Source organism: Cibotium barometz, chromosome 30 (genome assembly GCF_041138505.1).
Source record: "Cibotium barometz isolate CiBa-2024 chromosome 30, ASM4113850v1, whole genome shotgun sequence".
NCBI classification, from domain to species: Eukaryota; Viridiplantae; Streptophyta; class Polypodiopsida; order Cyatheales; family Cibotiaceae; genus Cibotium; species Cibotium barometz.
Window position 1 is genome coordinate 4,712,060 of NC_141075.1, and position 18,796 is coordinate 4,730,855.

An 18,796-nucleotide genomic window follows, 5' to 3' on the forward strand; every position below is an offset into this window, starting at 1 on the left:
GATAAAAATAACTCTTTTGAATTAAAAATAATATTCTTTACGCATCTTTATATGCATAAAATCAAAATTGATGAGAATAACACTTTTTGGATTAAATTAAATTCTTTATGCATCTTTCCATGCATAAATCTAATTTAGTAGGAACTACACTTTTAGAATAAAAGAATTTCTCTTATACATCTAATTTATGCATAAAATCCATTTATGATAAAAATCACACTTTTAATATATAAAAAATCTTTTATACATATGTTTATGCATACAAATCATTTATGATAAAAATCACTCTTTTAATATAAAAGAATTTCTTTTATGCATCCATTTATGCATAAAAATCATTTATGATGAAAATGACACTTTTAATATAAAAAAATATCTTTTATGCATATGTTTATGCATACCAATCATTTATATTGAAAATCACTCTTTTAATATAAAAGAATTTCTTTTATGCATCCATTTATGCATAAAAATCATTTATGATGAAAATAACACTTTTATAATCAAAATAACTATTTCGATATGCTTCCTTCTATGCATAGAATTTATTTTTAAAGAAAGTAATACTTTTTTAATAAGATATTTTTAGTATGCATTTTTTCTATACCTAGAATGAAAAATAACACTTTAAGAATACACATATGATGGGAATTACTCTTTTTGAATTAAAAAAAGTAAAACTTATTTTACACAATTTTAAAAAATTTTGCCATAACCTCCTTTGTATGGCTGACCATTTTTCAAATTTTAACTCTCTAAAATTAAATAGAATTTCACCAAGAGTATTTAAATCATTCTAATGTAAACATTTTCTACTTATTTAAGAGAAACATTAGGAAAAAATTGATTTTATCCATTAATCATTTATCTAGGATAAAGAATGGTTGGATTTACTAAAGAAAAGAGGGGAATGCCTTTTTTCAATGAGGCATAACATCATATTCAATTTAGAGAAGACAAAAATCATAAAAACCATTAAAATTAAGCATAAATGGGAATTTAGGTATTTCCTCACTACCATTCATCAATTAACTTCAATAGCATAAAAAAGAGAGGGTTTGAGAAGAGAGAAACATTGAGAAATTATAAAAAAAGATCAAAATTCACCTTTTATCTTACAAATTGCTTGATTTTTTGATCACGTAGAGGCCCCCAACCAATCAATTGGTTTGGTATGTTGATGGAGCCACCAATGGAGATTGAAGGAGGAGGGAAGCTCCAATTTCTTCAATTTGGAGAGAATTTTAGAGAATAGTAAGAATTATCATTATTTCAGCATAATTCTGACATAGTATAATTCTCCTATTTTTCTACAAAGGCTCAGGTTCTATATTTATAGGAGAGGGAGGCTCTAAAACCAAGACCAACTGATTTCTAAAAATTTCAAAATTCAATTTGGTTGAATTTGGACCAGATTTGGAGCTAGTTTGGTTCCTTTTTGATTCGGTTTGATCCAAGAGAGAGGAGAGATAAAACTATCACATTATTTTTTAGTTTAAAACTCATTCAAGCATGTGAAGTAGGTGCCTCCTTGAAGGGACTCCCCTTTCTTACACGTGTCAAAATGGAATCATTATACCCAAAATATCTCATTTTTTTTTAGTAATACTCATAGTTTTTTACTAATAACCCTTGTACATAGTCAACTCTTCATCTTATGTGAGCATTTACTCATTTTTGGGTATTTTTCTTTTACAAATTGGATTTATCTCCTCCCCACACATGGATTGATCTTATTGGCCCATAGGAATCTTAATTGGACCATAATCCAAAAATTTCTAAAAATCTAGACCCTTAGGCTAAGGTCCTTTATACCCATTTCCAATCAATTTCAATTGCACATTGGAAAGTTCTTTTTGAATTTTTATTTCAGGGGAATTTATTTTAGATACTAGGAGGATTTTTATATCCAAAAATATCTCAATTCTGGGCTACCTCCCTCTAAACATTTTCTCTCTCTAGGTCAAAACAGGGTAAAAACAAGGTCTTTTATATTTTTGAAGAGGGATTTGACTACAGGGAAAGATACTGGACATCTTGAGGAAAGGCTAGGGAGGAATGTTACATTCTATCCCACTTAAAAAACGCGAGATGTCCTCATCTGGCAGGTGGAGTATGATCTCTTTCATCTTCTTCTTCTTCTTTAATCACTTCCAGCGTTACTGCCTTGGAAGTGGACGGCTGATTTGGTTCTCATTCAAACATCCACTTCCACATACACATTTATACATCCACATCCACATTCCACATTAATACATCCATATCCATATCCACATTCTTATTCATACATCCACATCCACATCTACATTCATACATCCATATCCACATTCCACATTCATACATCTATATCCACATTCTCATTCATACATCCACATCCACCTCTACATCATACATCCACATCCACATCCACATCCACATTCATACATCCACACATCCACATTCACATTCCACATTCATACATCCATATCCGCATTCTCATTCATACATCCACATCCACATCTACATTCATGCATCCATATCCACATTCCACATTCATACATCCATATCCACATTCTCATTCATACATCCACATCCACATCTACATTCATACATCCACATCCACATCCACATCCACATCCACATTCATACATCCACACATCCACATCTGCATTCATACATCCACATCCACATCCACATCCACATCCATACATCCATATCCACATTCCACATTCACATCCACATTCACAAACATCCTCATCCATTCATCTATTTACATTTATCTGATTCATATCACTTCTATCCATCCATTTACATCTATCTGATTCCTATCACATCTCATCACATCTATTTATAGAATGTAAGAGAATTCTAAATTTTTTTATATAAAGATTCTTTACGCATCTAATTAGGCATAAAGATAACTTTAATAACACTTTTATAAAAATCCTTTTATGCATCTATTTATGCATAAATTCAATTTTAAGGAAAATAACACTTTCAAATTAAAAATAAATCTTTTATGCATTTTACTATGCATAAATTTCATTTTAATGAGAATAATACTTTCAAAATAAAAATAAATCTTTTATGCATCTATCTATGCGTAAATTCAATTTCAATGAAAATAATACTTTCGAAATAAAAATAAATCTTTTATGCATATTTCTATGCATGAAATCAAAATTGATAAGAATAACTCTTTTGGATTAAAAGTAAAACTCTTCATGCATCTATTTATGCATAAAATCAAAATTGATAAGAATAACTCTTTTGGAATAAAAATAAAAAAATTTTATGCATCTTTGTATGCATAAAATAAAAATTGATAAGAATAACTCTTTTGGAATAAAAATAAAATTCTTTATGTATCTTTCTATGCATAAAATAAAAAATGATAAGGATAACTCTTTTGGAATAAAAATAAAAATCTTTAAGCATCTTTCTAAGCATAAAATAAAAATCGATAAGAATAACTCTTTTGGAATAAATTAAAATTCTTTATGCATCTTTCTATGCATAAAATAAAAATCGATAAGAATAACTCTTTTGGAATAAATTAAAATTCTTTATGCATCTTTCTATGCATAAAATAAAAATCGATAAGAATAACTCTTTTGGAATAAAATAAAATTCTTCATGCATCTATTTATGCATAAAATCAAAATTAATCAAAATAACTCTTTTGATCTAAAAATAAAACTCTTTATGTATCTTTCTATGCATAAAATCAAAATTGATGAGAATAACACTTTTTGGATTAAATTAAATTCTTTATTCAGCTTTCAATGCATAAATCTAATTTAGTAGGAATTACATTTTTAGAATAAAAGAATTTCTCTTATGCATCTAATTTATGTATAAAATCTATTTATGATGAAAATCACACTTTTAATATAAAAAAATCTTTTATACATATGTTCATGCATACAAATTATTTATGATAAAAATCACTCTTTTAATATAAAAGAATTTCTTTTATGCATCCATTTATGCATAAAAATCATTTATGATGAAAATAACACTTTTAATATAAAAAATATCTTTTATGCATATGTTTATGCATACAAATCATTTATGATAAAAATAACTCTTTTAATATAAAAGAATTTATTTTATGCATAAAAATCATTTATGATGAAAATAACACTTTTATAATCAAAATAACTATTTTGATATACTTCCTTCTATGCATAGGATTTATTTTAAAGAAAGTAACACTTTTTTAATAAGATATTTTTAGTATGCATTTTTTCTATACCTAGAATGAAAAATAACACTTACATATACGATGGGAATTACTCTTTTTGAGTTAAAAAAAAAGTAAAACTTATTTTACACAATTTTAGAAAATTTTGCCATAACCTCCTTTGTATGGCTGACCATTTTTTAATTTTTAACTCTCTAAAAATAATTAGAATTTCACCAAGAGTATTTAAATCATTCTAATGTAAACATTTTCTACTTATTTAAGAGAAACATTAGGAAAAACTTGATTTTATCCATTAATCATTTATCTAGGATAAAGAATGGTTGGATTTACTAAAGAAGAGAGGGGAATGCCTTTTTTCAATGAGGCATAACATCATATTCAATTTAGAGAAGGCAAAAATGATAAAAACCATTAAAATTAAGCATAAATGAGAATTTAGATATTTTCTCACTACCATTCATTAATTAACTTCAATAGCATTAAAAAGCCATTTCAATTAAGCTTCTCAAGCTTGAGAGGGGTTGAGAAGAGAGAAACATTGAGAAATTATAGAAAAAGATCAAAATTCACCCTTTACCTTACAAATTGCTTGATTCTTTGATCACGGTAGAGGCCCCAACCAATCAATTAGTTTGGTATGTTGATGGAGCCACCAATGGAGATTGAAGGAGGAGGGAAGCTTCAATTTCTTCAATTTGGAGAGAATTTTAGAGAATAGTAAAAATTATCATTATTTCAGCATAATCTGACATAGTATAATTCTCCTATTTTACTACAAAGGCTCAGGTTCTATATGTATAGGAGAGGGAGTCTCTAAAACCAAGAACAACTGATTTCTAGAATTTTCTAAATCCAGTTTAGTTGAATTTGGACCAGTAAATTTGGAGCAGATTTGGACCTAGTTTGGTTCCTTTTTTATTCGGTTTGATCCAAGAGAGAGGAGAGATAAAAATATCACATTATTTTTTAGTTTAAAACTTATTCAAGCATGTGAAGTAGGCGCCTCCTTGAAGGGACTCCCCTTCCTTACACATGTGTCAAAATAAGATCATTATACCCAAAATATCTAATTTTTTTAGTAATACTCATAGTTTTTCATAGTCAACTCTTCATCTTATGTGAGCATTTGCTCATTTTTGGGTATTTTCTTTTAGAAATTGGATTTATCTCCTCCTCACACATGGATTGATCTTATTGGCCAATAGGAACCTTAGTTGGACCATAATCTAAAAATTTTTAAAAATCTAGACCCTTAGGCTAAGGTCCTTTATAACCATTTCCAATTAATTCTAATTGCACATTGGAAAGTTCTTTTTAAATTTTTGTTTCAGGGGAATTCATTTTAGACACTAGGAGTATTTTTATATCCAAAAATATCTCAATTTTGGACTACTTCTCCCTAGACATTTTCTCTCTCTAGGTCAAAACAGGGTAAAAACAAGGTCTTTTATATTTTTGAAGAGGGATTTGACTATAGGGGAAGATACTGGTTATCCTGAGAAGCTGGGGAGGAATCTTACATCTAATCTTTCTTGCTTGTGCTCTCTATTGAATCTTGCATGATTGATGGATGCTTGCTAGATAGGTTTGATTGTAGGTTTTTTTCTTTTATTAGCTTCTTCCCATTCTACCATTTGTGAGAGAAGACCACTCCAAAGGACATCCTCTTCTTGAATTAGAGTGAGGAAGAAGTGAATTTTTGTTAATCCATTTCATAATTTTGTTCTTAGCAAGCATTAATAAATTCAAAGTGGAATAAACTAACCCAAAAACATAAGCCACTTGTGCGTGAATTAGAGTGAGGAAGTTTGTGATTTTTTGTTCATCCATTGCATAAATTTTATTCATTTACATGGTGAAATTGGTAGCTTAGAGCATATAAAATCAAGAAATAATAATAAAAAGCATATAATCACTTTTATAAACACCATAAACTTGGATTAACAATCATAATCACCACCATCAAATCTTAAAAATCTCAAACACCTCAAAAAACTATGCCAAACCATCTCTCGGGTTGGGAGACATAAGTCCATAGTCCCATGAAAAAAAACATGAGTCAACACACATAAGCTTAGAGATGTGAGCCGTTGTGAGTCAACACGTGAGCTTAGAGACATGAGTTGTAAGCCTAGAGACATCCACTATGAGTCTAGAGGCATATAAGACATGAGTCATGAGCCAAGTCTAGAGTTGTGAGTCGTGAGTCTAGAGACGTAAATCATTAGACATGAGTTTAAAAGGTGTGAGTTTGGTGCGAGTGAATAAACGTGAGTCTAGAGGCATATAAGACATGAGTCATGAGCCAAGTCTAGAGTTGTGAGTCATGAGTCTACAGACGTAAGTCAATAGACATGAGTTTAAAAGGTGTGAGTCAATAGTCATGAGTCTAGAGGCATATAAGACATGAGTCATGAGCCAAGTCTAGAGTTGTGAGTCATGAGTCATGAGTCTAGAGGCATATAAGACATGAGTCATGAGCCAAGTCTAGAGTTGTGAGTCATGAGTCTAGAGACGTAAGTGAATAGACATGAGTTTAAAAGGTGTGAGTTTGGTGCGAGAGAGTTAACAAACGTGAGTCTGGTCAACCTAATAATCAGCCAATTCCAATAGTATGGTACTAATGTGATTCTAGGAAACCTAATATTATAACAATAAATTAAAAGTGTTTGGTAAAGCATCTCTTGAAGACCTATAAAGACACACCTACCCTATCATACAAATTACACAGAAAATTCTTGTGCTTTATAAGTATTGGGGTGGTAAGTTTAAAAATTACAAAGAAAATTCTTGTCCTTTATAATTATTAGGGTGTAAGTATAATAATTACCCACTAATTATTGATGTGTTAAGTATAATAAAGAAAAATCTTGTAATTATTGGGATGTTAAGTATAATAATTACCCACTAATATTTTCTCACCAAACCCATCATAGTCCTATTTCATAAAAATATATATGTGAGCCTAGGTTATACAGAAAAATGTGTGAGCCTAGATCATACAAAAGAAATGTGTGAGCCTATAGACATGAGTCTATAGATGATAGATGTGAGACTAGATCATTAAAAAATAATGTGTAAGCCTATAGACATGATTCTATAGGTAGGCATGAGCCTCAACCCGTGAGTCTATAAGCATGAGTCTAGAGGCTTGAGCCCACTAGTAGGTGTGATGAGAGCTCATTAGATGTCTGTGAGCTTGTTTCTTCAAAAATTATGTGAGCACACAAACATAAATCTAGAGCGCGAGTCTAGAGGCATAAGTCTAGAGACATGAGTCTAGAGATGTGTGTTCAAAGGCGTGAGTCCCATAAAAATAAGCCTCATGATCTTGACTCCCCAAGAAAAGGGATATCTAGTAAATGCCAAGAAAAGGCATGAGTCCCATAGAAATAAGCCTCATGATCTTGACTCCGTGGTCATTCTAATCATATCAATAATATTAAACTTCATTCTTTCAATTAAATTGAGAATTATCAGTAATAGTAGAGCGGAGATATGGCAAAATTTCTGTAAAAAAACACATAAAACATTTTCATTCATAATATGAAAAGAGGACTTCCTACCATATTCTAGGAATTATCATCCTAGATTAATTGAATGATTCTCATTGTAATCATGGAGAAATTGATTTTTATGTTTATGCATAATTAGTAAATTAGAAAAAAGAGAAATTTCTAGTAATTTAATTCTATGTTAAAAGAGTAATCCCCATGGCATTGGAAATCCATGTATTCCAATGATTTACAGAAAAAAATTGGAATGCTAAAATAATGTATATTTTACGAAAGATTTTAGTTAAAGTTATCTTTTTGTATAGATAAATTTTTATGATAAAAGAGGAATTCCCACCATATTGAAATTCAAACATTTAAATAAGAAAGTATAATTCCTAGTGCAAAGGAATTAATGAAGATTTTTATTTAATTTTTAAGAAAAAATATAATTAAATTTATCTTTTTGTATAGATAAATTTTTATGATGAAAGAGGAATTCCCACCATATTGGAATCCAATTAATTAAATGAAAAAAGTGTAATTCCTAGTACAAAGAAATTAATGGAGATTTTTATTTAAATTTTAAGAGAAAAATTTAGTTAAATTTATCTTTTTGCATTTTTAGCTTAAAGGAATTAATGGTTATTTTTATGTAATTTTAAGAAGAATTTAAATAGATTTAATTTATGGAAAAGAGAAATCCCCATGATAATTGGATTGCACTCATTGAAATGAGAAAAAGAAGGATTTCAAGTTTATTTAAAAAAATAGGCATTGATATTTTACTTAAAAGATGAATTTCCATGATATTTGAGAAAAGATGGATTTGAATTAAATTCTAATGTCAAAAGATGAATTCCCATCATAATTCTACCTAATGAATTAAGGTTGAGAATTTATGTGGGAAAAAGAATATCTTGGATATTAGAATTTGGTAAAATCACTAAATGGATATTTACCCAAAAACTAGATGTTTAGTTGAAAGGAATCCTGGTAGAACTAAACTGAATGAATTTAGTTAGACTACGTGAGGTCAGAAAGTAAACCTAATTGTCCTTCTCTCAAACTGAATCAGACAAAAACTTTGTGACCAATTCCAGTTACTAAATCCAAAGAATAGACTACCAAAACTAATCTAGTTTTTCCCTGACCAATCTCACCAAGAATCTATTTGGATAAATGGATAAAATGACGGGTAGATTACCCTCATGAGAGATCAAGGATCCTCAATATGAAGCTGGGAATTATTGAAAAAAAGGATCTTTGGAACCGATCTCAAACTGGAATCTCACTTGCATTGGAAACTCTGTTTTTCATTCAAAGGACTATTTTATGCCAGAATGCTGGAGGAAGCATTTGGCTTATGTTTTTCTAAGAGGAGGTTCGTTGGAACAGCTGGCAGGGAGTTGTCAAGGGACGTTGCCCGTGGCAAAGCCTGCCGAGGTTGTGACCAGCCTTGCTACGGTTAAAATGGTGTGCTTCCGGTATGATGGGCGAGGACCGACGAAGCGGTCCTTGAGAGAAGTGCTAGGACACCTAAGGAGGATCCTAGAGGGTTCTGACCAGGCGATGTAGGGGCTCGCGTACGTCGAGGGAGATATTTGATGGACAAAAAGAAAAGGTTTTGGGAACAAAAATTTGATACTGGATCTCGTTGGTTGGCCAGCTGGTCTTCAACAGAGAGTTGAGAGGATGCATTTTTATAATACAATGGACTTTGAATTTTGAAAAATGATGATCGGAAATATTATGATTTTATTTAAGGATTGTCTTAAAGCCAGTCCAATCTGTATAAATGGCGATTTCATATTGGGTGTGTACATGGTATGCCTATTTGATTTTTGCATGAATTGCCGGCGGCTAGGGGGCTTGGGAACTCTTTTCCTCTTGGTACCCGGGCAAAAACCCAATCAAATCTTTATAAAGGAATCCCACCAATTCAGTGGTCAGGTGGTTGGCTAACCCATGGGCCGGAGGCTGGATCAGAGGATTCCTGAGAAACAACTAGATACGATTAGTTATGTTAATCAGTTTAAATCCTGAGAAGACCTTGTTCTGTGGAAAGGGATCATCGGCTGTGCCTCGGAAATGAGAAAAAAAGCGGTGATTCCATGGACCAAGTGCAAGTCTCTTCTTGATCTGACCATGTGACTTCAGGCTTGGTCAGATTATCGCCCGTGCCTTCTGGGCGAGGGGAGTCTTCTGGGCTCGATCTCGGAGGGACCGCCCCCCGGGCTAGCCCTTTGTCCTAGACATCCACGGGCGAGGCCCCGAGTGTGCAGGACCCGCCCGAATCACGTGCTTGACGATGATTGAGCAATTGATCTCTCTGACTCAAGGCCAGATGGTACTCCAACTTGAGGAAATCCTTGACGTTTGGGAGAAGATTCTCAAAAGCAGAGTCCTTAGAGAATTCTTAGTAAAGTGAAAGTTCTTCCCTCTAGAAGACGCCACCTAGGAGGAGAAAGAAGAAGAGTTGGCAAAGGATTACCCCCACTTTGCAAGGTGAGGACATCTCGCATTTTTCAAGTGAAAGAGGATGTAAGATTCCTCCTCAGCCTGAATAGCAATTAAGCCTCTACTTCAATCCCTTATAATCATTCTATGTTTTTGAATACAAGAAAATATCATTTTTCCTTGTTTTTCCTAGTGAGATAAAAAAAATCTAGAGAGTGGTAAATCAAAATTGGGATATTTAAAGAATTTATTTATTTTTTTGAATAAATAAATTCTTTAAATATCAAAAAAATGTTTCCTTGAAACAAAAAATAAAAATAGATTTTCCAAGGTGCAATTGAAATTAATTAAAATTGATTCAGAAGACCTTAGCCTAAGGGTCTAGATTTTTAATTTTTTTTTGATTATGGTCTAATCAAGGTTCCGATGGACTAATAAGATTAATCCAAGTGTTGGGACAAGATATATCCAAAGAATAAAAGAAAATACCCAAAAATGAGTAAATGCCCACATAAGATGAAGAGTTGACCAAGTACTAGGTTTATTAGTTAAAAATTATGAAGTATTAATAAAAAATGAGATATTTTGGAGTAATCATTCATTTTTGACACATGTGTAAGGAAAAGGGAGACCTTCAAGGAGGCGCCTATTTCACATGCTTGGATGAGTTTAAAACTAAAAAATAATAGGATATTTTTATCTCTCCTCTCTCCTAGATAAAACCAAATCAAAAAAGGAGCCAAACTGGTCCAAAACTTATCCAAATTCAGCCAAACTGAAACTGGAAAATTCTAGAACTCAGTTGGACTCAGTTAGTGGCCTCCCTCTCCTATAAATAGACCCTGATTCCTTTGTATTATTATCTCTGAGTTAATCTATGCTGGTATTACTCTAAACTAAGCTTAATTTCTATTATCCTCTAAAAACCTCTACAAAATTGAAGAGATTGGAGATTCTCTCTCTCTTCAATCTTCCTTGGTGACTCCTACAACATACCAAACCAATTGATTAGTTGGGGGCCTCTACTGTGATCAAAGAATTTGTCACATCGTCTTTTCTTGAAACTGATGAAGGAGATTAAGTCTTGGTCATAGTCTGATTCAGGGTTCGAGTCTGGAAAGATTCTCCTTGAACTATCTTTCTCGAAGGGTAATATTTCAATTACTACTTTACTGAATTTCATTAATTGAGTATTTTGCTTAACTGAATTCAAAACTAATCATGTATTTCTATGAGGAATAAATTAATCATTTATCTAAAATTCTGACTTCGATAGTTTTTCTAAATTTTCTCATTACCATCCTAGAGAATATGAAATGGTAGAATTTTCTCTCACAGAGTATTTACTTATTCATTTACCAATATTCATGGGATTTAAACATAGGATTAAAGAGAACTCTTATTTTGATATAAAAAAATTATGTATGCATCTATTTATGCATAAAATCCAACTTCTATGGGAATAACACTTTTATATAAAAGAAAATCCTTTCATGTATCTATTTATGCAAAAAAAATCAATTTTGATGTAGCTAACACTTTTATAATTTTAAAAAAAATCTTTTATGCATTTATTTATGCATAAAAATCCATTTTGATGAAAGTAACACTTTTATAATTAAAAAATTTCTTTTATGCATCATGTTATGCATAAAAATCCATTTTGATGAAAGTAATACTTTTATAATTAAAAAATTCTTTTATGCATCATTTTATGCAAAAAAATCAATATTCATGAAAGTAACACTTTTATAATAAAAATTTATTTCCAATATACATCTTTCTATGCATAGAATTTAAATCTAATGAAAATCACTCTTTTATAATAATAAAAAATAACCAATATGCATCTTTTTATGCATAGAATTTAAATCTAATGAAAATCACTCTTTTATAATTTAAAAAATACCAATATGCATCTTTCTATGCATAGAATTTAATTCTAATGAAAATAACACTTTTATAATAAAAATATTTCTACTATGCATTTTTCTATGCCTAGAATGAAAATAACACTTTTAGAATACACAATTGGTGAAGATTACTCATTTTGAATAATAAAAGATAAAACTTGTTTCACAAAATTTTAAAGAAAATTTTACCATAACTTCCTTTGTATGGCTAACCATTTTTCAATTTTTTCTATCCTTAAATTACTTAAAAATTATCCCCAAATGGTTTAAAGCATTCTAAACTAATCAAATTCCACTTTTAAAATAGAAACAATATGAAAAGTTTAATTCTAACAATTTGATTACTTATCTAGGATAAAGAAGGGCTGAATTGAAGAAGGAAGAGAGGGGGAAAGCCTTTCCAACAAGGCATAGCATCATTTTATCATTTTAAAGATAACAAAATTTAGAAAACCATTAAAAGAATAAAGAAAAAGTAGGATTTCTAGCTTACATGAATTTCTAGATGGTTTGAGGGATCTACTCTTGTTTGCAACAAGAGTGGCCACCAATTCTTTAGAAGAGGGAATGGTCAAAAACTAATGAATTATTAATAAATTCATAGTTTTTGGCTCTGGGGAGGAGTAGAGTAACAGTGCATAAAACACTATTAAGCTTCAACAAAGGGGGAGGCTTCTATTTATAGGAAAAAGTGAGCTTTTAACCAAGCAAACTGATTCTAAAATTTTCTAGATCAGTTTGGTCAATTTTTTGACCATTTTTGGGTCAATTTAGCTTACTTTTTGGAACTAGACTTGAATTAGGAGAGAGGAGAGATGAAATATCTCAATATTTGAGAATTTAAAACTCCACCACACATGTGAAATAGGCGCCTCCTTCATGAGGGAGAATCCCCACTCTGAGGTATCAAAATTTTATTTTTTTAGTATTTCCTTTGGTCCTTAGTCCACTCTTCATCTTATGTGAGTATTTACTCACTTTTGGGGGGATTTTATTTATTTCTTCTATTTATCTCCTCCATACATTTGGTTGAATCTGATTGTGTGAGGTCCCCGCTCCTCCTGCCTGCTCCAGGGCTCCTGCCGGGTGACGGAAGCGTCGTCGACCTCCCGCGCGAGGCGGGGGTCCTGCACACTCGGGGCCTCGCCCACACGGATGTCCGAGACAAGAGGCTAGCCTGGGGGGCCGTCCCTCCAAGACCGGGCTTGGAAGACTCCCCTCGTCGGGAAGGCACGGGCGATTCCTCCAAGAAGGTGAAAAATCTTCTAACTAGGAGATTACTATAAAACGAGTCAAGTCTTGACTAAATTAAATTGATCTAACCAAACCTGAAGTCACATGGTCACATCAAGAAGAGACTTGCACTTGGTCCATGGAATCACCGCTTTTTCTCTCATTTTTGAGGAACAGCCGTTGATCCCTTCCCACAAAACAAGGTCTTCTCATCGGGATTTAAACTGATTAACGTAACTAATCATATCTAGTTTTTCTCAGGAATCCTCCGATCCAGCCCAACCCCATCCGGCCAATGGGTTAGCCAACCACCCGCCGACCCCACTGAATTGGTGAGATTCCTTTATAAAGATTTGATTGGGTTTTTGCCTGGGTACCAAAGAGTTTCCAGGCCCCCTAGTTGGCGATTCATGCAAAAATCAAATAGGCATACCACGTACACACCCAATATGAAATTGCCATTTATAACAGATTCGACTAGCTTTAAGACAATCCTTGAATAAAATCATAAAATTTTTTATCATCATTTTTCAAAATTCCAAGTCCATTGTATTATAAAAATGCATCCTCTGAACTCTCCGTTGAAGACCAGCTGGCCAACCAACGAGATCCAGTATCAAATTTTTGTTTCCAAAACCTTTCCTTTTTGTCTATCAGATATCTTCCTCGAAGTACGTGTGGGTGTCCTAGCAACCGCGAGCCCGTGCATCGCCTGATCAGAACCCTCTAGGATCCTCCTTAGGTGTCCTAGCACTTCACTCAGGGACCACTTCGTCGGTCCTCGCCCATCATCGTACTGGAAGCACACCATTTTAATCGTACCGAGGCTGGTATACAGACCTCAGCATCGGGCGACGTCCATTGACGACTCCCAACTAACTGTTCCAATGAACCTCCTCTTAAAAAACATAAGCCAAATGCTTCCTCTAGTATTCTGGCGTAAAACAGTCCTTTGAATGAAAAACAGAGTTTCCAATGCAAGTGAGATTCTAGTTTGAGATCGATTCCAAAGATCCTTTTTTCCAATAATTCCCAGTTTCATAATGAGGATCCTTGATCTCTCATGAGGGTAACTACCCATCATTTTATCCATTTATCCAGCTAGATTCTTGGTGAGATTGGTCAGGGAAAAACTAGATTAGTTCCGGTAGTCTATTCTTTGGATTTAGTAACTGGAATTGGTCACGAAGTTTTTGTCTGATTCAGTTCGAGAGAAGGACAATTAGGTTTACTGTCCGACCTCACATAGTCTAACTAAATTCATTCAGTTTAGTTCTACCAGGATTCCTTTAAACTAAACATCTAGTTTTTGGGTAAATATCCATTTAGTGATTTTACCAAATTCTAATATCCAAGATATTCTTTTTTCCACATAAATTCTCAACCTTAATTCATTAGGTAGAATTATGATGGAAATTCATCTTTTGACATTAGAATTTAATTCAAATCCATCTTTTCTCAAATATCATGGAAATTCATCTTTTAACTAAAATATCAATGCCTATTTTTTTAAATAAACTTGAAATCCTTCTTTTTCTCATTTCAATGAGTGCAATCCAATTATCATGGGGATTCCTCTTTTCCATAAATTAAATCTATTTAAATTCTTCTTAAAATTACACAAAAATAACCATTAATTACTTTAAGCTAAAAATTCCACTGTTCTCATCTAAACATTTGAATTCCAATATAGTGGGAATTCCTCTTTTATCATTTAAACTTATCTATGCAAAAAGATAAATTTAACTAAATTTTTCTCTTAAAATTTAAATAAAAATCTCCATTAATTCCTTTGCACTAGGAATACACTTTTTTCATTTAATTAATTGGATTCCAATATGGTGGGAATTCCTCTTTCATCATAAAAATTTATCTATACAAAAAGATAAATTTAACTATATATTCTCTTAAAAATTAAATAAAAATCTTCATTAATTCCTTTGCACTAGGAATTATACTTTCTTATTTGAATACTTGAATTTCAATATGGTGGGAATTCCTCTTTCATCATAAAAATGTATCTATACAAAAAGATAAATTTAACTAAAATCTGTCATAAAATATACATTATTTTAGCATTCCAATTTTTTTCTGTAAATCATTGGAATACATGGATTTCCAATGTCATGGGGATTACTCTTTTAACATAGAATTAAATTACTAGAAATTCCTCTTTTGTCTAATTTACTAATTATGCATAAACATAAAAATCAATTTCTCCATGATTACAATGAGAATCATTCAATTAATCTAGGATGATAATTCCTAGAATATGGTAGAAAGTCCTCTTTTTATATTATGAATGAAAATGTTTTATATTTTACAAAATTTTTGCCATAGCTCCTACTACTGCTAATTCTCAATTTAATTGAAAGAATGAAGTTTAATATTATTGATATGATTAGAATGACCACTAATTGGATCATTATCCAATTATGGATTGATTCATAATTTCTCTATGAAATAAATATCATAAAAGCATTAAAAAGCTATTATTTTGGCCTCCAACTAGACAAGCATAGAAATCACTTTTGGATTAGAGAAATGCTTCATGAGAAGCTTCATTTGGATTGAGAATAAGTCATAGGAATGACCTTTCTTTGGGGGGGGAGAGAGAAATGCTTAAAAACCATTAAAATTAAGCATAAATGAAAATTATGTGTTTCTTTATTACAATTCATAAAAGAACTTCAATAGTAATCAAAATCCATTCAAATTAAAGCTTCTCAAGCTTGAGAGGGGTTAAGAAGAGAAGCATTTGGAGTTTTAATAAGAAACTCATTGTATTCAAAAGATATACTCATTGTATTCAAAAGAAAATCAAAACTGAAAACTTGCATAGAAACCTTGTGAAATGGATCTAGAGCAAAATATGGAATCAAACACATCAAAGCAAGAATATAGCATCCATTAATCATGAGATTAGTGATCCAATGGCTCATCACATGAATATACAAGAGAAAGAGAGAATCTATAAGTGCATGTAGCAAGAGAAGATGTACAAATAGCCTAAGTGTGTTTAACCTCTCACCAAGAGGATGACCATGGAAGGCCAAATCTCCATAGATGGAGCCCAAAGGTACAAGATGACCAAAATTAGTAAAAGTGTCAAAAGATGTCAAAAGATCCTACCAATGTCCCCTAAGCCCTATTTATAGTCACTTTCTCCTTTTGCCCATGGGCCCCTATGTACATGTGGAAATCAAGCTCCATGGTTCATGACAAACCATCCCTTCCCAAAGATTTTGTCCTCAAAATCATACAAGATATTTACAATTGAATCGCAAAATTGAATCGCAATCTCAATGTAAACCCATGGGAAGTAGAGAGGTCTTCAAAAATGTACCTCGAATACATTTGGAATAGGAAAACCAAATGTAGTGAAGCCGGCAAACTCCTTCTCCAAAAATAGCATGTAGGACTGTTAGGCAGCCATGTTGTCGATGAAGCTTCCCTTGAAATTCTTGATGAAACCTCCATAAAAATAAGCTGCAATTGATGCGTAGCTGCACCCAAAAGGGTTCCACATATTTGTCATCAAATCAAATGATCTTCCAAGTGTGTTGGAGTAGATTGGTAACCCCAACAATAGATCCAACCAAAGCTGTCCAGAAATTACAGCACATATAAAACCTCATGATATGCCCATTCTTCACATAATAATCATGCCACTTGATCAAGGAATACTTCTATCAAGTAAACCATTTTGTTGAATATACTTCATTGATTGCAAGTAGCCTCATCTATGGGCAAGCGGTTCCATTTCACAAGGAATTCATCAATGTTCCGGTTCCTCAAAACCCTTGTCCTCTTGTCCACAATCCTCTCCGGCTCATAGATAATCTCTCCCTCTTCATCCATCGGTGGTAACTCTTCAACCTCTTAAGGAAGAGAGCCCACAAACCTCTTAAGATTAGATACATGAAACACGTTATGAATCCTTGTAGAAGGAGGTAGGTTAAGCTTATAAGCCAAATCACCCACTTTCTTGACTACCAAATATGGTCCATAGTATCTATGTGCCAACTTGGAATTGGAAGACCCTTTAAGGATATTGTGATGGTTCTTAGGAAGCTTGAGCAACACATAATCACCTTCCTTAAACTCCATTTTGTGTCTATGCTCATCCGCATTTGCCTTCATGACTTCTTGTGCCTTCTTCATATTATCCTTGCATAATTGAAGAAGCTATCTCATCCTTTCCAACTCTTCCTTGGCTAAAGGATTAACCATTTTATCCTCATAGAAGGCAATAGATGGCACATGCACTTGATACCCATAAAGAGCCTCGAAAGGTGATATCCCAATACTCAAATGCTTACTTGAATTATGACAAAATTCAGCAAGGTAAAGCCATTCATCCCATGATGCTTGCATGTCATGACAATAGTGCCTCGAGCCATTTGTTTGTGCACTCCGTTTGCCCATCCGTTTGAGGGTGATAGGCTATAGAAGGAGTGATTTGAGTCCCCAAGTTCTCATACAATGTCCTCCAAAAAGTGCCCATCAAAAAGTGCCCATGAACTTGGTATCTCTATCACAAACTATGTTGAGTGGCAAACCATGTATCTTGAATACATGCTCCATAAATTGCTTGGCAATGTGAGAAGCCCCATAAGTAGTCTTGGAAGCAATAAAATGAGCTGATTTGGTGAGTCTATCCACCACCACAAAAATTTGATCCCATCCAGGCTTCGTCTTTGGCAAGCCTGTGATGAAGTCCATGGAAATGTGAGTCCATTTTCCATCCGGAATAGGCAAAGGATGAAGTAAACCACTTGGCAATTGGTGACTATCCTTATTCATTTGGCATGACACACATTCCAAAACAAACTTCTCCACATGCCTTTCTAATAGAAACTTTTGCTCACTTTGTCAAATGTCTTGAGAACGCCAAGATGACCCGAAAGCGGTGAAGAATGCATCTCATGAAGCACCTTGGAAATGTAGGATGAGGTTGGAACCAAATACACCTTATCCTTGTGCCATAGTAGACCATTCCAAAGCTTATAATGAGGAAATTCTTCACCATCTCCTTGCTGTAATTTTTTGTAAATATGGGCAGCACTCTCATTGACAAGATACTCCTCTTGTATCCCTTTTATCCATTCACTATACACTTTCATAATTGATGTCAAGGTGCAAGCCCACATTCTAGAAAATGCGTCCGCTACTACATTGTCCTTTCTCGGAGTATAGGATATCTCAAAGTCATATCCTTGAAGCGTAGCCAACCATCTCTTTTGCTTGGGAGAAAGATTGGGTTGAGAGAGGAAAAATTTCAGCACCCTATGATCACTTGTCACCTTGAAATGAGCAGCATAAAGATAGTGATGCCATTTCTTGATTGCATGAAGTATAGCCAACATCTCTTGTTCATACACATGCAATTACATCTCCTCGGAAAGCTTCCTACTCTCAAACAAATGCAATGACACCATGCTCTTGATACAAAACTGCCCCAAGACCTCTTCCACTTGAATGTCTTTGACAAATCTGGACAAACA